This window comes from Bos taurus, chromosome 18 (assembly GCF_002263795.3).
Source record: "Bos taurus isolate L1 Dominette 01449 registration number 42190680 breed Hereford chromosome 18, ARS-UCD2.0, whole genome shotgun sequence".
In the NCBI taxonomy this organism is placed as follows: domain Eukaryota; kingdom Metazoa; phylum Chordata; class Mammalia; order Artiodactyla; family Bovidae; genus Bos; species Bos taurus.
In genome coordinates, this window is record NC_037345.1 from 50,261,422 (window position 1) to 50,281,433 (window position 20,012).

The following is a 20,012-nucleotide window of genomic DNA, read 5'->3' on the forward strand; positions in this document are numbered from 1 at the left end:
CACAGCACAGTCTCCTCAGAGGCAGGAAGACAGGGAGAGAGTCCAGCGGCCACTCTCTGCAGAGGTGGGGACACACATGACCCTGGTATCCTTGATCACCTTCCTTCAGCCTCTTTGACGGGGCAGGAACTGGATCTGGTAGACTGAGGACACTTTGCCCACTCCACTCTCCTGGAGAGTCTGGTTGATGTCCTCAGAGATCATGGGACTGGCCATGGAGAAGTTCTGGAGGGTGATGGTGAAGAAGAGGAATAAATCTGTGCAAGCAATGCCTTCACTAGCACAGAACAGAAGTTCACAATGTGGACACAGGATGCATGCACATTCTTTGCCCTGTCACACCCCAAAACCCAGACACCTCTGTCCATTGCAATAGATTTGTATGGGATTAGCCTTTAACTCGCAGTTACAGTAGACTGGTAGAAGACTACCAAATCCTTTGAAAGCAGTTGCAAGTCATTGGGTGATGCACCTTGCTTATTTGTAACAGAGTTTGTAACTTCTGTTCAATTTTTGAAGAGTTCTGTGGCCCCACAGAACATAAGAAGATATTGCTGCTTGTGTGTGTGTGTGTGTGCATGCGCATGCACACGCATCTGCCTGCACATAGGTATGTGTGTGCACTCTGTCATGTCCAACTCTTCACAGCCCCATGGACTGTAGCCCACTAAGCTCCTCTCTCCATGGGATTTTCCAGGCATGAATACCATTTCATTTCCAGGCATGAATATCATTAGAAAGTGGCAGGTTGCTGCCTAACTTCAGAATATACTACAAAGCTACAGTCATCAAGACAGTATGGTACTGGCACAAAGACAGAAATAGAGATCAATGGAAAAAAATAGAAAGCCCAGAGATAAATCCACGCACCCATGGACATCTTATCTTTGACAAAGGAGGCAAGAATATACAATGGAGAAAAGACAATCTCTTTAACAAGTGGTGCTGGGAAAACTGGTCAACCACTTGTAAAAGAATGAAACTAGAACATTTTCTAACACCATACACAAAAATAAACTCATAATGGATTAAAGATCTAAACAGATCAGACCAGAAAGACCAGTTTCTTTACAGTAAGACCAGTTTCTTTATAGTAAGACCAGAAACTATAAAACTCCTAGAGGAAAACATAGGCAAAACACTCTCTGACATAAATCGCAGCAAGGTCCTCTATGACCCACCTCCCAGAGTAATGGAAATAAAAGCAAAAATAAACAAATGGGACCTAATTAAACTTAAAAGCTTTTGCACAACGAAGGAAACTATAAGCAAGGTGAAAAGACAGCCTTCACAATGGGAGAAAATAATAGCAAATGAAGCAACGGACAAAGAATTAATCTCAAAAATATACAAGCAGCTCGTGTAGCTCAATTCCACAAAAATAAATGACCCAATCAAAAAATGGGCCAAAGAACTAAATAGACATTTCTCCAAGGAAGACATACAGATGGCTAACAAACACATGAAAAGATCCTCAACATCACTCATTATCAGTTCAGTTCAGTTCAGTCACTCAGTCGTGTCCGACTCTTTGCAACCCCATGAATCGCAGCACACCAGGCCTCCCTGTCCATCACCAACTCCCGGAGTTCACTCAAACTCACATCCATCGAGTCGGTGATGCCATCCAGCCATCTCATCCTCTGTCGTCCCCTTCTCCTCCTGCCCCCAATCCCTCCCAGCATCAGAGTCTTTTCCAATGAGTCAACTCTTCTCATGAGGTGGCCAAAGTATTGGAGTTTCAGCTTTAGCATCATTCCTTCCAAAGAACACCCAGGGCTGATCTCCTTCAGAATGGACTGGTTGGATCTCCTTGCAGTCCAAGGGACTCTCAAGAGTCTTCTCCAGCACCAGAAAAATGCAAATCAAAACCACAATAAGGTACCATCTCACACCACTCAGAATGGCTACTATCCAAAAATCTACAAACAATAAATGCTGGAGAGGGTGTGGAGAAAAGGGAACCCTCTTACACTGTTGGTGGGAATGCAAACTAGTACAGCAACTATGGAGAACAGTGTGGAGATTCCTTAAAAAACTGGAAATAGAACTGCCATATGACCCAGCAATCCCACTGCTGGGCATACACAGCGAGGAAACCAGACTTGAAAGAGACATGTGTACCCCGATGTTCATCGCAGCACTGTTTATAATAGCCAGGACATGGAAGCAACCTAAATGTCCATTGGAAGATGAATGGATAAGAAAGCTGTGGTACATATACACAATGGAATATTACTCAGCTATTAAAAAGAATGCATTTGAATCAGTTCTAATCAGGTAGATGAAACTGGAGCCTATTATACAGAGTGAAGTAAGTCAGAAAGAAAAACACCAATAGAGTATTAACGCATATATATGGAATTTAGAAAGATGGTAACAATGACCCTATATGTGAGACAACAAAAGAGACACAGATGTAAAGAACAGACTTTTGGACTCTGTGGGAGAAGGCGAGGGTGGGATGATTTGAGAGAATAGCATTGAAACATGTATATTACCATATGTGAAACAGATCATCAGTCCGGGTTCGATGCATGAGACAGGGTGCTCAGGGCTGGTGCACTGGGATGACCCAGAGGGATGGCATGGGGAGGGAGGTGGGAGGGGCGTTCAGAATGGGGAGCACAGGTACACCCATGGCTGATTCATGTCAATGTACGGCAAAAACCACTACAATATTGTAAAGAAATTAGCCTCCAATTAAAATAAATAAATAAATTAAAAAAAAAAAGAAAATGGCAGGTTGCATTTTCTACTCCAGGGTATCTTCCCAACCCAGGGATAAACCTGCATCCCTTGCATCTTCTGCATTTGCAGGCTGATTCTTTACCACTGTGCCACCTGAGAATCCTCCACATATAGGCAGGTTCATATTTCTGACTTGACATTTTTGATGCCTGTCATGTCTAATGTGTGAAGAACAGCACCTATTTTGTAGGGCTATTATGAAGATAAAGAAGTTAGTGTTTGTCAAAATTTTTCGAGTAACACTTAACCCACATCTTCTAGGCACTTTTACAGGTTAGGATACATAAGCTCACGAATATTTGGAATGGAGCTCCCAGCTGGTTCACCTCCAGTAACTGGTTCTGCAACCAGGCTTTTCCAAAACAGCCTGACTTCTGCTTCCTCCTAATCAGTCCTCCCCATCCCTGGGGCTTTGCAACTGGACACCCTTTGGCTCTTTCTCTCTGCCGATGGCCATCTCCTCAGTATTTTTATATGGCTATACTTTCTGCCAGGCACTGTTTCTCTGTCTGTCTTCTCTTGTTCCCTTCCTTGTTCCTCTTCCTTGTCCTCGCCAATCTTGTTTAACTCCCTTTGTCTGTCTGTACGGGTCTGATTCTCTCTGCAGTGCTCTCATTTTTCAGTATTCCTGTACAGTTCCCTCTTCTCTCCTTCAGTGTTTCTTCATTGCTCCTTATATCACTTTCTCTTTTCCTCTCTTTGTCTTACTCTGTTTCTCTACCTTTTATCCCTCCTCCACCTTCCACCTTGGGCTTCCCTTGTAGCTCAGCTGGTAAAGAATCTGCCTCCAATGCAGGAGACCTGGGTTGGATCCCTCAGTTGGAAAGATCCCCTGGAGAAGGGAAAGGCTACCCACTCCAGTATTCTGGCCTGGAGAATTCCATGGACTATACAGTCCATGGGGTTGCAAAGAGTTAGATACGACTGAGCGACTTTCACTTCGCTTCACTTCACCCTCCACTTTCTTTTATTATCTCATATTCACTCTCTTTCTGCCATCATTTGTCAGTCTCTTTCTGCCATCATCTCTCCTGTCTTTCTCTGTGTTCCTCACTCCTTTGTCCTTATCTGTCTGTGTCTGTTTATTTGCCACATCTCTGTCATTCTCTAAACTTCAGAAAGGACTCATGGATGGAGAAATTGACCCTCAGCTCCCCGACCCCACGTGTCGCCTGATTCTCATGAAGATGAAACGAGGGAAGAGGCCATTGCATTGCAAGGAGCTAGGAGTCCCCGGTCACTGAAGTCACCTGTGAGATTCAAGATTAGGGACGTGATGCTGGGGTCTACCTTTCTCCCCAAGGAGACTCTGGGCATTGGGATTTTTTCTGGATGGGGTCAAAGAGTGGAGAATGGGGAGAGAGAGAAGCCAGAGCAGGTCAAGATCCTCCTGACTTCCCCCGATAATCCCCACCACCCCGCCTCCAGCTCCCCCTCCCCGCCTCCAGCCCATCCCTGGCAGGCAGGACAAATCCAGACTCCTCCCCATGTCAAGGCCCCGCCCAGCTGAGCTCTTCACTGCTATCTTCTGGAGAAGGAAATGACAACCCACTACAGTATTCTTGCCTGGAAAATTTCATGGACGGACTGAGAAGACTGGTAGCCTATAGTCCATGGGGTCGCAAAGAGTCGGACACGACTTCTGTAACCGGGTCTTCCAGAGTTCTACTTTCTAAGATGGGCCATGCCATGTCCACCTGCAGGCTCTGCCCTTGCTTCTTCCTCTGAAGGAACACCCCTTCCAGTGGCTGGTTGATACTCCCCCATGATGTCATAGCTTAGAAGCCCCTGCTTCAGGTAAGCTTTTCCTCACCGATCCACGAGGGGGAGTCAGTACTTCCTATTTTATGTTCCCAAAGCCAGCTTTAGCGCACTTATCACAATTATGATTAATTATCTGAATAAGAGTTGCCCTTGGTCTTTCCTAGTGGCTTACTGGTAAAGAATCTGCCTGCCAGCACAGGAGACATGGGTTCCGTCCTTGATCTGGGACAATCCCACATGCCTTGGAGCAACAAAGCCCATGCACCACAACTGCTGAGCCGGTGCTCTATGGCCCAGGAGCCGCAGCTACTGAGCCCACCGTGCTGCAACTACTGAAGACCTTTAGAGCATGCAGTCTGCAACAAGAGAAGCCACCACGATGAGAAACTCGAGTACTGCAGCTATCCCCTGCTCGCTGCAACTGGAGAAAAGCTTGGGCATCAACAGAAGACCCAGCATGGCCACAAAAAAAAAAGAAAGAAAGAAAATTATTATTTAAAAAAAGAAAAGTTAAAAAAAAAAAAAGAGTTGCCCTCTGAGCATGTACTTTAGCCAAGCAGTTTTAAACATATTGCAAGCAGTCGTTTAATTATAGGTTATTTTGTGACCATGAATTATGCTCATCTTCCCTACTGGACTGTAAATTTCCTGGGGCAAAAACTGTGTTTCGATGTGACTTACCTGCTGCACTACCTTCAAACCCCAATAAAATATTTGGGATCAGCATAGTGCTCAACAGATATTTGATACCAATGTGTGTGGAGCTTCCCAGGTGGCACAGTGATGAAGAATTTGCCTGCCCAATGCAGAAGAGACGCAGGTTCGATCCTTGTGTCTGGAAGATACCCTGGAAGAGAAAATGGCAACATACCAATCAAGAGGTTAAAAGTAATTGCCCAAGGTCTAGCTTCCCAAGATGTGCCTTAGGATGTGGTTTCACTTCTCTAGCCCCCTCTAGGCTTGGAGTGAAGATGGGATGGGTGAATACAGGTAAAGCAACTGGTGTAAGCTAACTGCCCCATGAACTAAGACCTCTGTTGTCTCAAGGAGACCATGGCACCTGTACTCTGGAATGCAGGTCCAGCCTACTTTTATTGGCATCCTGAAGGTGGTCAGGGGGACCTTGGGGACCTTGTTGGCAGTTAAGACTCTACACTTCCAATGCAGGGAGTGCCATTTCAATCCCTAGTCAGGCAACCAAGATCCCATATGCCCCACAGAGTGACCCAAAAATTTAAGAAACAAACCCAAACAAACAGAAAGTGGTCAGGGTTGAAGGCATCTGGTTTTTCAAAGTAACCCGGATCATGGAGAGCAGAGCTCAGGATGGGATAGACTGCTGTGCCCTGAGGGGAGGGTCACAAGATTAAAAGACACTTCCGTTCCCTCTCCAACCCACCCCCAGACATAATGAAACAAGAGTGAGTGATCCAACCAAAAGAGTTGTTGTAGGAGGCTCACGCAAAGGAGATATGGGAGCCCAGTAAGGTGCTGTACCTTCGGGAGGATGTACCCTCAGAAATGAGCATCTTTAGTATCCATGTGGGACACGCCAATGGAGATGAGGTCCGCAAATCTCTGAATTTCATGGATGACTGTGTCTGTGTATGGCATTTGGGCTCTGTCATCCAGGGCTGGAGGGCAATATGAGCCAATTACCTGGTCAATCTCCTTGTGGATTCTCTCTGCACAGAAGCGTGGGACGAGTGAAACTTGTTTATAGAGACATTTCTCCAGGAACACTGCTTTCTATGTTGGAACACAGTTCAGTGTTCTGTGAACATTAGCCCATTCATTTCCAGGCCAATGAAACCAGAAAAACCTATAGGAAATGGTTAGATCATTGACGCCCCTCTGAGTAACCAGCTTGTAGCAGGAGGCGAAGTGGAACAATTGTAAATTTCTCACCTGTTGGTATCTAATGAATGTTATGGATACTCTCCCAACATGCACAGGCAAGCATGCACACACATGTGCACCCACGTTTTGCTCAGAATTTCAGACTGAGAACTCAAGGTATGAACCTGTAGAAACTCCTCCTCTAAGAAGAACTAATATTTATTGTGAGTGTATTATAGATGTGCCAATGTGCTAGGTCCTCAGGAATATAATAATAAAACAGATCAGTGAATTAACCCACAAACAACTGGAAAAAATAAATGAATACATCAATCAATCAAGCAGTGGGTCAATTCATGAATGGAAAGGCTGATGAATAGAAGAATGTTAATGAATGGATATATTATTTCCTTATCAAAGATCAATTAATCATTTATTAATAAATGATCCATAGACAAATAAATAAATGAGCATGATTAGCCAGTAAACCACATGAATGGTGGATGGTTAAATTTATGGAAGAATAAAGTGAATGAATTGTTTTAAAGGAATAAATAGAGGAATAAGTGGGTGGTTAGATGGATTGAATAATAGATATATAAACAAAGGGAGAATAAAGGAGTCAATTACTAAGTACATAAATCAAAAGATAGATTGGATGAAGGATGAATTGAAAAACTGGATGATGGAAGGATTAGGGTATGTTACCTAGTTTTAGAAAACTATGTGGATGAATGAATGAATAAAGGGACCAATGTATCGATGACAATTCATTCAGTGAATAATTATTTTAAAAGATCAACAGAGGAATCAATTATCCAAATAAAGAATGGAAGTGTATGTCCTTAGATGAATCATAGATGAAAGAATCAGATGATGAATTAGTTTAATTGGTGAATCAAGGAATAGACAGATGGATAAATGGATGGGTCTATCCTTAAGTGATGGAGGAAAAGACATTGACAGCTTCTCTCTCTTTCTCTCTTTTTAGCCATGCTGTCCTGCTTCCAGGATCTTAGTTCCTCTGCCAGGGATTGAACCTGGGGCCAAGACAGTAAAAGCACTGAGTCCTAAACACTGGACCACCAAGGAACCCCCTACATTGGCAGATTCTTCATCATCCATCCACCAACTAGGCTGGCTTAGTTTTGGAGTCATTCAGAACCTCCAGTGCTCCAGGACTTCCCTGGTGGTCCAGTAGTTAAGACTTTGAGCTTCCAATGCAGGGGGCATGGGTTCAATCCCTGGTGGGGGAAATATGATTGTCTTGCTATAGGGTACGGCCAAAGAGGGAAAGAAACCCTACAGTGCTCCTGGTATAAGAGGGGAACACTGCCTTTCTGGTTCACAGAAGACCACTAGACCCATTTCTGCAGCCCCCAGAGGGGTCAGAACGCCCCTCCCCCAAGTGGCTGTCCCCAGTCCGCCCACCTGCAACGTGCAGGTATGTGAGTATGAACAGGAATCCATAGCGGAGTGTGGTGCTGGTGGTCTCAGGGCCAGGGAAGAAGAGCAACAGAGCAGTGACGATGAGGTTGCGCTCGTGGCACTTGCTGTTGAAGATGGACTTCTCCTGGGTCCAGAGGCGCAGGGTTCATGTCAGGAGAGACTGGGGCCCTGCTGCACATACATGTCTCTGGGTCCCTCCACCTCTTTCTGGGTCTCACGTCGTCTGGCCCTTTTTCCTTCCTCTATGCTCAACCATCTCTCTCCTGCCTCAGCCTTGCTTGGTTGCAATCCGTCTCTCCATCTCTTTGGTGTATTTGTCCCCCTTCCTCTCCCAGCTTCTTTCTGCCTCTGTAGCTCTTTTCACCACTTGCTAATGTTTTTCCCCTTCAGAATCTCCCCTCACCCGATTCTTCTACTCCTTTCTCCTCCCTTCTCACCCCATGTCTTTTTCTCATCCCCTCCCACCACCCATTGCCTCTCTGGAATCCCATTGTATCCAAGCAGAGCAGGCAGGAGCCGATGAGGTCTGGGAGGAGCAGGGTGGAAGTAGGGGGGCGCATTGGGGTCCAGGGTTTCATGGGTCTTCTCCACACCATGGTCGATGAAGGCGTTGACTTCCTGCAGGTTTTTGTAGACTTGCCTGTGAGCACCAGGAAGGTGCTTCAAGAAGCCAGAGTAGAGCTTGAACCGCTGTGAGAAAGAAGGGGCTGTAAGGTCCTTCCCGGGGCTGAGCTAGCAGGTCACAGGGAAGGCAGCCCTCCTGGCCCCCAGAACCTTCACAAGAGATCTGTCTCCCTCTGTTTCTCTCTCCATCTCTCTGTCTCGGTGTCTGTCTCCCTGTGTCTGTGTTTCCCTCTGTGTTTCTGAGCCCCTCACTCACTGTTTCTGTGTCTCCTTTGATCTCTTATTGTCACATTTTTCTCTTTGGGCATCTTTCCCCCTCTTCTCATGTCTTTTTGTTGGTCTCTGCCCGCCTCTCTTCCTCTCCTTTCCACCTCTCCTCATCTCCCTGTGTCTCCTTCTCATCCACCCTCTGCCCTGCCCCTCTCTCTGTCTCTTTCCACCTCTCGCATCTTCTTTGCTGTGTCAGATGTTGATAACATAATGGTTACACAGGATAAATTTGCTGACTATTTAAGACAATTTATGTATTTAAGAGCATATCTCTGTGTTTGGCTTACAGAGAAATGTAATACCTAACATCAACAATTGCAAAAAAAGAATGCAAAATTGTATAAAGTCTGATGTAAAATTCCTCCTTCACCTGTCCTTCTAGACATAACCATGATTAACTGTTTGGCAGATCTCCTTCCAGACTTTTGATTCCCTGTGAGAGGAGAAAAATGAAACCATTGTTGGCCTTGTGCAAATACTCACCTGAACCTCCTTCCAGCTTTTCTGGATCTGACTCTCCACTAGGAGGTCATGGGAATTTTTATTTGCAACATTCATTCGTGTGACTCTGACCCGCACTCCCAGTTGAGAACAACAGCCAGTCAGACTTTTTCAAGTTTACCTTTTAGCTTAATGTACCATAGAGGTATTTCCAGGTTAGTTGAGAAAGAGAAGCTTTATCATTCTGTTTTATTTTTATTATTTCTTTACTTATTTTTGGTGATGCTGGGTCTTGCATGCTGTGCGCCAACTTTTCTTTAGTTGCGGGAAGTTGGGGCTACTCTCTGATTGCGGTGCTCAGGCTTCTCACTGTGCTGGCCTCTCTTGTTGTGCAGCACGGGTTCCAGGAACTTGGCTTCAGTAGTTGTAGCGCAAGGGCTCCATAGTTGTGGCACACTGCCTTCTTTGCCCCAAGGCATATGAATCTTCCCAGAATAGGGATCAAACCCATGTCTCCTTCATTGGCAGGTGGATTCTAAACCACTGGACCACCAGGGAAGTCTCTATTATTTTGCCTTAAAAGAGGAGCATGTTGCTTTGTAATCTGGGAGGAAATTTTGTATGGGATGTTAGTTCCCTGACCATGGATTGAACCTGTGCCCTGAAGTGGAAGCACAGAGTCTTACCCACTGGACCACTAGGGAAGTCCCCAGGAGAATTTTTTTTTTTTTAAGATATAGCACTCCCCAATTTAAAAAGCCATTTATCTTGTATGAAGCTGAAAAACAGGGCACTGCTCTGGGGGTCCTTGTACGAAAGCTAGAAGTTCCTAAGCCTATTGGCTATTTTTCCCAAACAACTGGATTCCATGGCCTGAGGGTGGCCTGGCTGCATCTGGGTGATAGCTGCCCCTGCTTTATTAGTGGAAGAAGCAAACAAGCCCACCTGTGGACAGCCACCGGAAGTCCAGACCCCTCATCGAGGACAAGGGATTCTGGAAATTAAAGGCCACCATTCGTTAGCTGGAGGCCACCTTACTGAATACCACGCTTTACTTCTTGACTTCCCAGATGTAACCTTCAAAACTTGCCACACCCTCAACCCAGCAACACTAACGCCTACTCAGGCCCCAGAACTAAGACATTCCTGCCTTGAAACCCTTGACTAGGTTTATGCCTATGGATCTGATCTTACTGACCAGGCCATAGAAAAACCTGAGGAGGAATGGTTTACTTATGTCAGTAGTTGCCTTAAAGATAGAGTTGGGAGGGCTGCTGCTGATGCTGCTAAATCGCTTCAGTCGTGTCCGACTCTGTGCGACCCCATAGAGGGCAGTCTACCAGGCTCCACCGTCCCTGGGATTCTCCAGGCAAGGAACACTGGAGTGGGTTGCCATTTCCTTCTCCAATGCATGAAAGTGAAAAGTGAAAGTGAAGTTGCTCAGTCGTGTCCGACTCTTAGCGACCCCATGGACTGCAGCCCACCAGGCTCCTCCATCCGTGGGATTTTCCAGGCAAGAATACTGGAGTGGGGTGCCATTGCCTTCTCCATTGGGAGGGCAGGCCATGCTATTATGAACCCTTATACTTCGTAAAAGCAAAACCTTTATCAGTAATACTTCATCCCAAAGGGCTGAGCTAATAGCCCCAACTTGAGCCTTAACCTTAGGGGAAGGAAAGATTATAAATATATACAGAGACTCAAAATATGCCTTCCTTGTCTTATACATGCCCATGCTACCATATGAAAAGAAAGAGGATTTTTATATGCAAAAAATTCCCCTGTAAAATATGGACCTGCGATTTTACAGCTCATAGAAAGGGCTCAAAAGCCAAAACTAGTAGTAGTTATTCCCTGCTGTGGACACCAAAAGGAAAATTCACAAATTACCCAGGGGAACAAAAAATGGCAGATCGGGAGGCAAAGAAAACAGCCACAGACCTGATGACCATTAAAGATGTGTGTGTGTGTGTGTGTGTGTGTGTGTGCGCGCGCGTGTGTTTAGTTGCTGAGTCATGTCCAACTCTTTGAGACCCCATGGACTGCAGCCTTCCAGGCTCCTCTTATCCATGGGATTTCCCAGGCAAGCATACTGGAATGGTTGCCGTATCCTTCTCCAGGGGATCTTCCTGACTCAGGTATCAGTGGAAACAAACATGGAGAAAATTTGACAACAAGCTGCTAGGCTTCAGCAGACAAATAACCACCAATCCTGTTATTTAATATAGGAGAGAAAATTAGAAACTGATTCTCTACTTTGTTCTACAGGATCCTATGAGGTTTAACAAACTTGCTGGCAGCAGGTTTTCATTTTCTTATAACCCTTTTTCTTTTCCAGTCATATAAATTCATATTACTACGTATGTCTCATGCTCTGTTATCTACCCTACTGTGGTCAACCTATGACTAAGAATTTTTGGTCCAATAAAGACATCTGAGACCAATAGGTCCAGAACTTCCATTATAAAAATAGAGAAACATATTAAACTTGAATCTCGAGATTAACAAAAATATATACCAAAGCAGAGTGGCTTCTTGAAAGGGGTGACATCGCCTCCCCATCTGGTCAACGGTTAAGAAAGCCCTTCCAACGTTAATGTGGTTCCTTTCCTTTCTAGACCCTTCAAGGCTATTGTTGTTCTTCTTTTCAGCCCCTGTTTGTTTAAAGGTTAGGTTAAGTTTGTGTCTTCCAGGCTCCAATAGTTGGAACTAAACCTTATGATTACTCAAGGAAATCAACCCATTCCAGCAGAGTGGTCCAGGTCCCTACAGGTCTGAGAATATTCAGTGAGGGATTCTATAAGCTAGGGAAGGCTAGGGTCTCTCCAGCAGAAAGAAGTTTCAGAAGAGGAGATAGTCAATCCCTGACCCCTTACGAACAACAGTTTAGAATGGGTCAGGGGAGATGAGGACGACCTGGGATCTGGATGCTTCACCTCAGGGCTTGCACTTGGGCACACCTCTCCTCCAGCAATAAAGTACAAAGTACCTATTTGTTGTTCAGTCACCAAGTCATGTCTGAATCTTTGCAACCCCGTGAACTGCACCACACCATGTTTCCCTGTCATTCATTATCTCTGGGAGTTTGTTCAAACTCATGTCCATTGAGTTAATGATACTATCTAATCACCTCATCCTCTTACACCCCCTTCTCCTCTTGCCCTCAATCTTTCCCAGCATCAGGGTCTTTTCCAATGAGTTGGCTCTTTGCATCAAGTGGCCAAAGTATTGGAGCTTCGGCATCAGTCTTTCCAATGAATTTTCAGGGTTGATTTCCCTTAGGATTGGGCTTCCATGATAGCTCAGTTGGTAAAGAATCCACCTGCAATGCAGGAGACCCCAGTTTGATTCCTGGGTCGGGAAGATCCGCTGGAGAAGGGATAGGCTACCCATTCCAGTATTCTTGGGCTTCCCTTGTGGCTCAGCCAGTAAAGAATCCCCTGCAATGCAGGAGACCTGGGTTCAATCCCTGTGTTGGGAAGATCCCCTGGAGAAGGGAAAGGCTACCCACTCCAGTATTCTGGGCTGGAGAATTCCATGGACTGTATAGTCCATGGGGTCGCAAAGAGTCAGACACGACTGAGTGACTTTCACTTCATTCCCTTAGGATTGACTGATTTGGTCCACTAATGAAGGAATACATAAAAGTGGTTTTTCCACATAACACAATACTATTCAGCCATGAAGGAGATGAAGTACTGATATGAAGTACTGATACCTGCCAAAATGTGAATGAAACTTAAAAACATTAAGCTAAATGAAAAAGCCGAAACAATCACTTCATGTATGATGCCATTTATATTAAATTTCCAGAATTGATGAGTTCATCTGAAAAATAAAAGCCAAAGGCATAGTCATGGTTATCAGGGGTTAATTGGAGGAGAGAATTGGGGACTGACATGTTAATGGCATGGAGGTTTTTATGGGGTGATGAAAATGTTTCAGAACAGATAAAATTGATGGTTACACAACATGATTGTACTAAATACCATTGAGGTGTACGCCTTAAAATTGTTATGGTTAATGTTAAGATATGTGAATTTATCTAAAAGAGAGAGAGAGCAAAGGGAGCACAGATAGCCATTGGCCAGAGAGAACAGAACATTATTTTGGTCTCATGGGTTTTAAAGGATAAAATCAAAGAGGGGAGGGAGATATTTAGAAGTCACACAGGAAAACAGCACTGAGGGCTGGACTAGCCATTTCAGTTTAAGGAGAGAGGAGGAGGGCAGGGGTGAGCAGAGTAAATGAGACAAAGAAGAGAGGCAGCAAACCTGGTGCTGCTGCTGCTGCTCTGGGTAAGCTTGGGTCTAAATCTTGTCCTCCTCTGGGGCTTCAGTTATCCAGACTGTGCTAGCGGGGTGGTAACACTGATATATTGTAGGTATTTCTTGACCCTGAAATATCCTCAACAACACAGGCCATCTGGGGATGAGGGTGACTACAGCAGGCTGGATGATGGGGAGACCACAGAAGGGACTTTCCACAGGAGAGAGTGAGTAGGGAGGAGTCAGGAACCTGCACATGTTAATTCTGGACAGAGGGAGGGGCTGCATACAAGGACTCAGAGGGGATCTGAGCCTCTTCCTGCCTTCCCCCTCCCCTGCAGGGTAGAAAGCTGACCTGGAACACAGGGGGCAGTCTCCCCAGCCCATTCACCCCTGGTGTAAGGTCAGTGTTCACAGGGGCCTTGGGAAACCCCAAGGAGAAATTCTGCAGCAAGAGGTAAAGATGAGGAAGGGCTGGAGCGGGCCAAACTCTCACCCAGACAGAGGCATTTTCCTGCGGGTGTAAGGGAGACAGTGTCAATGAGGAGAGCCCTACAGAGCACTTGGTTGCCCACCGTGAAAATCTAAGGATATTTGCATGCTCATTTACATAGATTTACATGTCAAGCACTTCTAATTCTATGTTGGTGATGGTTAGTTGCTAAGTTGTGTCCAACTCTTCACAACCCCATGGTCCTCCGTCCATGGGATTTTCCAGGGAAGAGTACTTGCCAGGAGCCGGCATATTGCATATTGAGTGCATATTGCATATTGAGTGCAGCACTTTCCACAGCATCATCTTTCAGGATCTGGAATAGCTCAACTGGAATTCTATCACTGCAGGGAGCCAGCACGAGGAGCTCCACACATGACAAAGGTCATGAGGAAGGAGGCTCGGCATATGCAAAGGCGGGATCGAGCCTCAGGAGTCTCCCTGGAAATTCTCGAGCATCTACCCCCAAAACCAGAGTCTGCCTACTTTCTGCTTTGTGCTTCCACCCACACCTCTGACTTTACGGGGGGCTGTCCCCCACTACCTCTCTGAAAAAAGAGTTAGCTTACAGCTCCAGTTAATAATTCCTGGGTGTGACAGTGTTTCAACCTACAAACTCCTTTGGAAATCCTCTAGCCTGCCTGAATAGGTTTTTCCGGCCACATGTGATTGTTCAGAGCCTCCCAACTGTGAGAGGCAGGAGATGTTCTAAACTGTCTAAATACAGATTCTTTTGAGTAGTTAAAAGATTGATTAGAAATTGTATTGGTGAAGGGTTTTTCACTTACTGGGCCAATGTTAGCTGCTAAGTCTCCATACCCCTTACCTACTGTGTCCTTGGCAGTGTATTGATTGATATAATGGGTGTATAGACATGTAAGTAGTAGCCTCAATGTTTGTAACTTTGGACCCTTGAGTTAATTCTTTTCTTGATTGAGCCCACCTCACCATTGCCCTATAGGAACGCAGCTTTGTCCAATGGTTTTTTGGAGGCTGGTGCCTGACTTTGGAATAATCACCTTTAGAGAAATATGTTTCTTAAAATGTTAACAGGCCATGATGTAAATCACCTGAACTTTTGCATATGATAAGTTTGAAAGCCTGGCTTCAATTAGAACCAGGAACTTCTGTCCTTGCATGACTCCACCCCTTCCCCCATTATCCTCTATGCATAACTTATGGTATAAAAACTACTTTGGAAAATAAAGTGCGGGCCTTGTTCACCGAAACTTGGTCTCCCCATGTCGCGCTCTCTCTCACTCTGGCTGAGTCTCCATCTGGAGCGCGGAACCCACCATGCTTACTAATTATGCCTGCGCTTCTAAGATCCGACCAGGGAGGCCTCAGTGTCTCCTCTCCTTCGGGAGAACGGAAGGATGCCTGCGGCCTACGTAAGTGGTGCAAACTTCTTGTCTTGAAGTTTTATTGGTCTCCCGCGTAAACCAAGCTACTCAACCTCTTTTCTCCACTGAATTTCCTCACTGAGCTATCCTCATACTATTACTCTTTATATCTTTGATAAATATTTAAATAAATAGGTTGCCTATGCCGTCTCTCCTTCGAATACCCTGGATCAGCCAGGGCTGGACCCGGGCAAGTACTGGCATGGGTTGCCATTTCCTCCTCCAGAGGACCTTCCCAGAGAGGGGTAGAGGGGAGCTGAAACCTCTGGCCTACCCTGGTGTAGGTGGGGACTTGGCTGATCAAATACTGACCTACTTCTACCCAGTGGATACATGGTGCTTGCTCTAAGCTTCTGAGTGTCCACACTCTTCTGGTCACTTCAACCCTCCTCCCAGCACCCTGGTTCTGCCCACCATCAGCAGGCAACAGAGTCAGCCTCCCAGACTCAATCCCTACACCCCAACCCATGGAGGTACTGTCTAGTCATGCCCACATCATGCTTGATAGAGACTTTAAATAACACCCTGCCCACATTTGCACCCATTTTTCTGACTCTCATGACCACTCCTCACATCGTCCTGCCACACGGGGTCAACTATCACCAATGGGTCCATCTAGGTGGAACCCTGAATATCCTTGACCGACTTCAGCATAGGCTGTGTCCACTGGAGTATCCAAGAGAGGGACCAGCACGTTCCTGGGTTGGGCAAGAGTTTCAACTGCATCTTGTTGACCCACAGTCTCATGGGAAGGAAAGGAGCCCAGAGAGCTGCCTTGTGTGTGTGGCCAAGTTCATTACTGTTCATTCATTAAGTATTCCCAGTACATCTCTTGGTGCATAAACTTCTCTGCCACATTGAACTTGGATGAGATTTCCTTTATCTGGTGAAATGAGGTCTAAACTTATGCATGTCATACATTTTTCCCTGTTTCTTCATATGTCAGGAGAGAGTCCCCACTAGCCCCCATTTCTACATGACTGTTATGGTCAGGGATGGGCATGTAGCATGAGCAGGAAAATAATAACCTTTTAATTTTAAGTTGTTGAGATATTCAGATTATTTATTACAGCCTAGCCCCGCCCTCACCTCCACAGAACATGACTTCCTACCGGGCCTTGAGCAAGTAACCTGCTCACCCTGCCAGCCTCTCTTGTTCCACTTCTACAACAGAGAATGATTCAACACTGAGACAGCGACTATTTTTTAAGTGATCAAAGGAGGAAGACAATTTGATCCTCTTGACAAGAGCTGAAAAGATTATTGAGAATACTCAGTGTAATATCTTGGTTAAAAATTTAAAAAGAATTTACTGTAAAATATGGAGAAAAAAACATTTCCTTAGTTTGATTTACAGTTGAGAAAAATATATGGTAGAGTAGCCATAAAATATCTGGAATAGGCAATAGCCAGCATTCAGCTTCATAGAGAAAATAAAAATATTCTCCTTAAAGTTAGGACTTGGACAAGATCGCTCACTATCAGTGCTATTGCTTCATGTGATTCCAGAAGTGCTGGTCCTTGATATTAGGGAAAACATGACATGTGACCTTAACATAAGAAACAATTAACTCAAAATATCATCATTTACAGCTGCTAACATCAGTTATTAGGAAAATCCAAGAGAATAAAATGAAACATTGTAAGGTATAAAAGTAATATAGGGAATTTGTTCAATTACGACAGACATACACACCCCAAAAGGTGAGTGGATTTCTGATATACTTAGTAAAACAATTTGAAATGCCTTTAGAAGAGTGCTCTGGACTGAAGCCTATCTTCCCAAAATTTATATGTTGCAGTCCTAATGCCCACGGCGGTATCTTGAGAAGGGATCTGGGAGGTAATTAGGTTTAAATTAGCTCATTAGGGTGGGGTCTCCCTGAGAGGAGAGCGTTCTTAGAAGAAGAAGTAAGACCACGGTCCCCAGGCTGCATGCGAATCCACAGCAAGATAGTGGCCGCATGCAAACCACGAAGAGACCTCACCAGAACCTGACCATGCTGGCTCCCTGATTGCAGACTTGTGGCTTCCAGACCTGTGAGAAAATAAATTTATTTTTTTAAGCCACCCAGTCTACGGCATTTTGTTATGGCAGCCCACAGCTGAGCTGACAAAGAGGCCCTACAAACAATAGCCACAATCTTCTCCCGTGTTTCTTAGGAATAAATTTAGCAAAAAATATGCAAAACCTAGTTTTAAAAAAGTTCAAGATGCCACCAGTGGTACAAGGACTAAATGAACACACTATCTTTTATCTGCTTCTGCTGCTGCTTAGGACATATCAAAAATGGGCTTCAGGTGGTGCTCATGGTAAAGAATCCGTCTGCCAATGCAGGAAACATAAGAGACACCTGTTAGATCCCTGGGTCCTGGGTCGGGAAGATCTGGAGAATGGCATGGCAATCCACTCAGGTCTACTTGCCTGGAGAATCCCATGGACAGAGGAGCCTTGCAGGCTACAGTCCATAGGGTCGCAAGAGTCAGACATGACTTAGTGACTAAACCATTACTATCAAAAATGGAGATTTGGCAAAGCATCAGAATCAAAATACAAATTTAGATTAATCCTAGTAGAATCCCAGTGGGATATTTTGGGCCTTTGACAAAATAATTCTAAAATACACTCAAGAAAAATAAAATGCGTTACAAAAAAAAGGAAGAGTAATGTCCCCTGGAAAATATTTAAATATATGTACAGATATAATATTAATAATTCAAAGAATATTATATAGCTGAAAAAGACAGATTAGAGAATCAGTGTGGATATGGATTATTACCAAAAAAAAAAAAGAACCCCAAAACAGAAATAGACCTGAGGAGAATAACCACTTCAAATATGATGAATTTCAAGTCAGTGGCCAAAACTGAATTATTTCATAAGTGATGATAACAGAATAATCCTAGGAATGCATTTTGAATCAGGGTTAACCTAGGACTGAATATTCCTTACATTTCTGTGCCTTAAGTGTCTCATATATCTCACTCTAGTCTTGCTTGTATTTTTAAATATGAAATCAGCTAACAAGAAACAAATTAAGGAGTTTTCTTTCTTTTTCTTCCTTTCTTGTTACTTTTAATTAAGTTACCTACCTATTATCTATTTACCTATCCACCACCTACCTTTGTGTGTGAGCAAATATTAATAAAACCATTAAAGGACATTCTCTGTAGTACTAATAGGTCAGGTTTAGTGATGAATTATGGACGATTTTCACTTTTACTTCATACCTCATTTTTTGTATAAAAATGAGAGAAATGTCATTATTTAATTTTGAAAGAAAAATTATAAACACCTTTCCCCATTCTTGCCACATAGGAGGTGCTCAATATTGGATCATTTATTTGTCTGTTCTCTGTGTGCAAGTATGTTTCTCTGCCTCTCACTTTATCTCTATCACTGACTGAGTCTCCATCTTCCTTCCCCATCATACGTCATCCCTATCCTTCCCCCTCACACTATTCTTATCTCTGAAGATGTCTTGCTTTCTCTTCCCTTTAGACTCCTCATCTTCTCCCAAACTGTTCACACAGGGTTTGGAGTTGGATCAAGAGAGTCACATACAGAGTGGGAGTGAGCAGACATTCCCATGGGGGAGAAAGAACATGACTTACTTATGGAGAATGGAATGAAGACTTGTGGCTTCTTGAACTTCCCCTGAGCATCCAGGAAGTGGCCAGGGTAGAAGGCATCTGGCTTCTCAAAGTGGCGTGGGTCGTGGACGGCAGAACTCAGGATGGGGTACACAGTAATGCCCTAAGAGGACGTCAAAGACAAATGGGCCCACATGGCCATCAACAAAGAGCGGCTGGATTTTCAGCAGATAAGGAGCTTCACTTACTGTGTGGCTCCATAGTTGGTGGCAGGAATGTTGAAATAATTCTGCCCTATTTGGTCAATAGTGTCCCATCCCTCCAGGTATCCTCACCAACCACCCTGATTCCTTATCCCCAAGACCCCTGGGTCTTCTTTATGATCTGTCGACTGAAAGGTTCACATCTGACTCAACAGAGCCCTGTAAGAAGCTGTCTCCAGGACTTCAGACTGGGGCCTGAATATAATCAGATGGGTGCTGTTCATTGGGCAATTTGATACTGTTCATTGGGCAAATTGATACATTATATCAACTTGATACACAAATATCAGGTGTATCTAGATGCACCTGATCACCTAGATATCTAGGTGATACACCTAGAAACACCAATACTCAGTAACATAATCAAGGATGAAGATAAGAGTTAGAACATAGGCATTGACCTGAAAAATATATCTACAGAGTATGGTTATATTTCAAAATGAAAGCCACACACACAAATTGCAAATTACATTGGTATGGACATAAAGACCAGAGGGGAAGGTGACATGAACACTGGACACATAAATTGCAAAGTAACAGATGCAGTAGGAACCAATCATTGTGTTTATAGGTATATATAAACATATGGGTTCATATAAAGGAGAGATTATAACACAGATTATAAAACCAGTCAACTGTATCAGAGCAGATCAGATCAGTCGCTCAGTCGTGTCTGACTCTTTGCGACCCCATGAATCGCAGCACGCCAGGTCTCCCCGTCCATCACCAACTCCCGGAGTTCACTCAGACTCAAGTCCATCGAGTCAGTGATGCCATCCAGCCATCTCATCCTCTGTTGTCCCCTTCTCCTCCTGCCCCCAATCCCTCCCAGCATCACAGTCTTTTCCAATGA

At 44.5% G+C, this 20,012-nt stretch overlaps 1 pseudogene; it reads right to left on the reverse strand.

The window, feature by feature from the left end:
• Nucleotides 1-5,671: 5,671 nt before the first annotated feature.
• On the reverse strand, nt 5,672-9,255 carry LOC789569 (cytochrome P450 2B11-like; annotated as a pseudogene).
• Nucleotides 9,256-20,012: the final 10,757 nt, after the last annotated feature.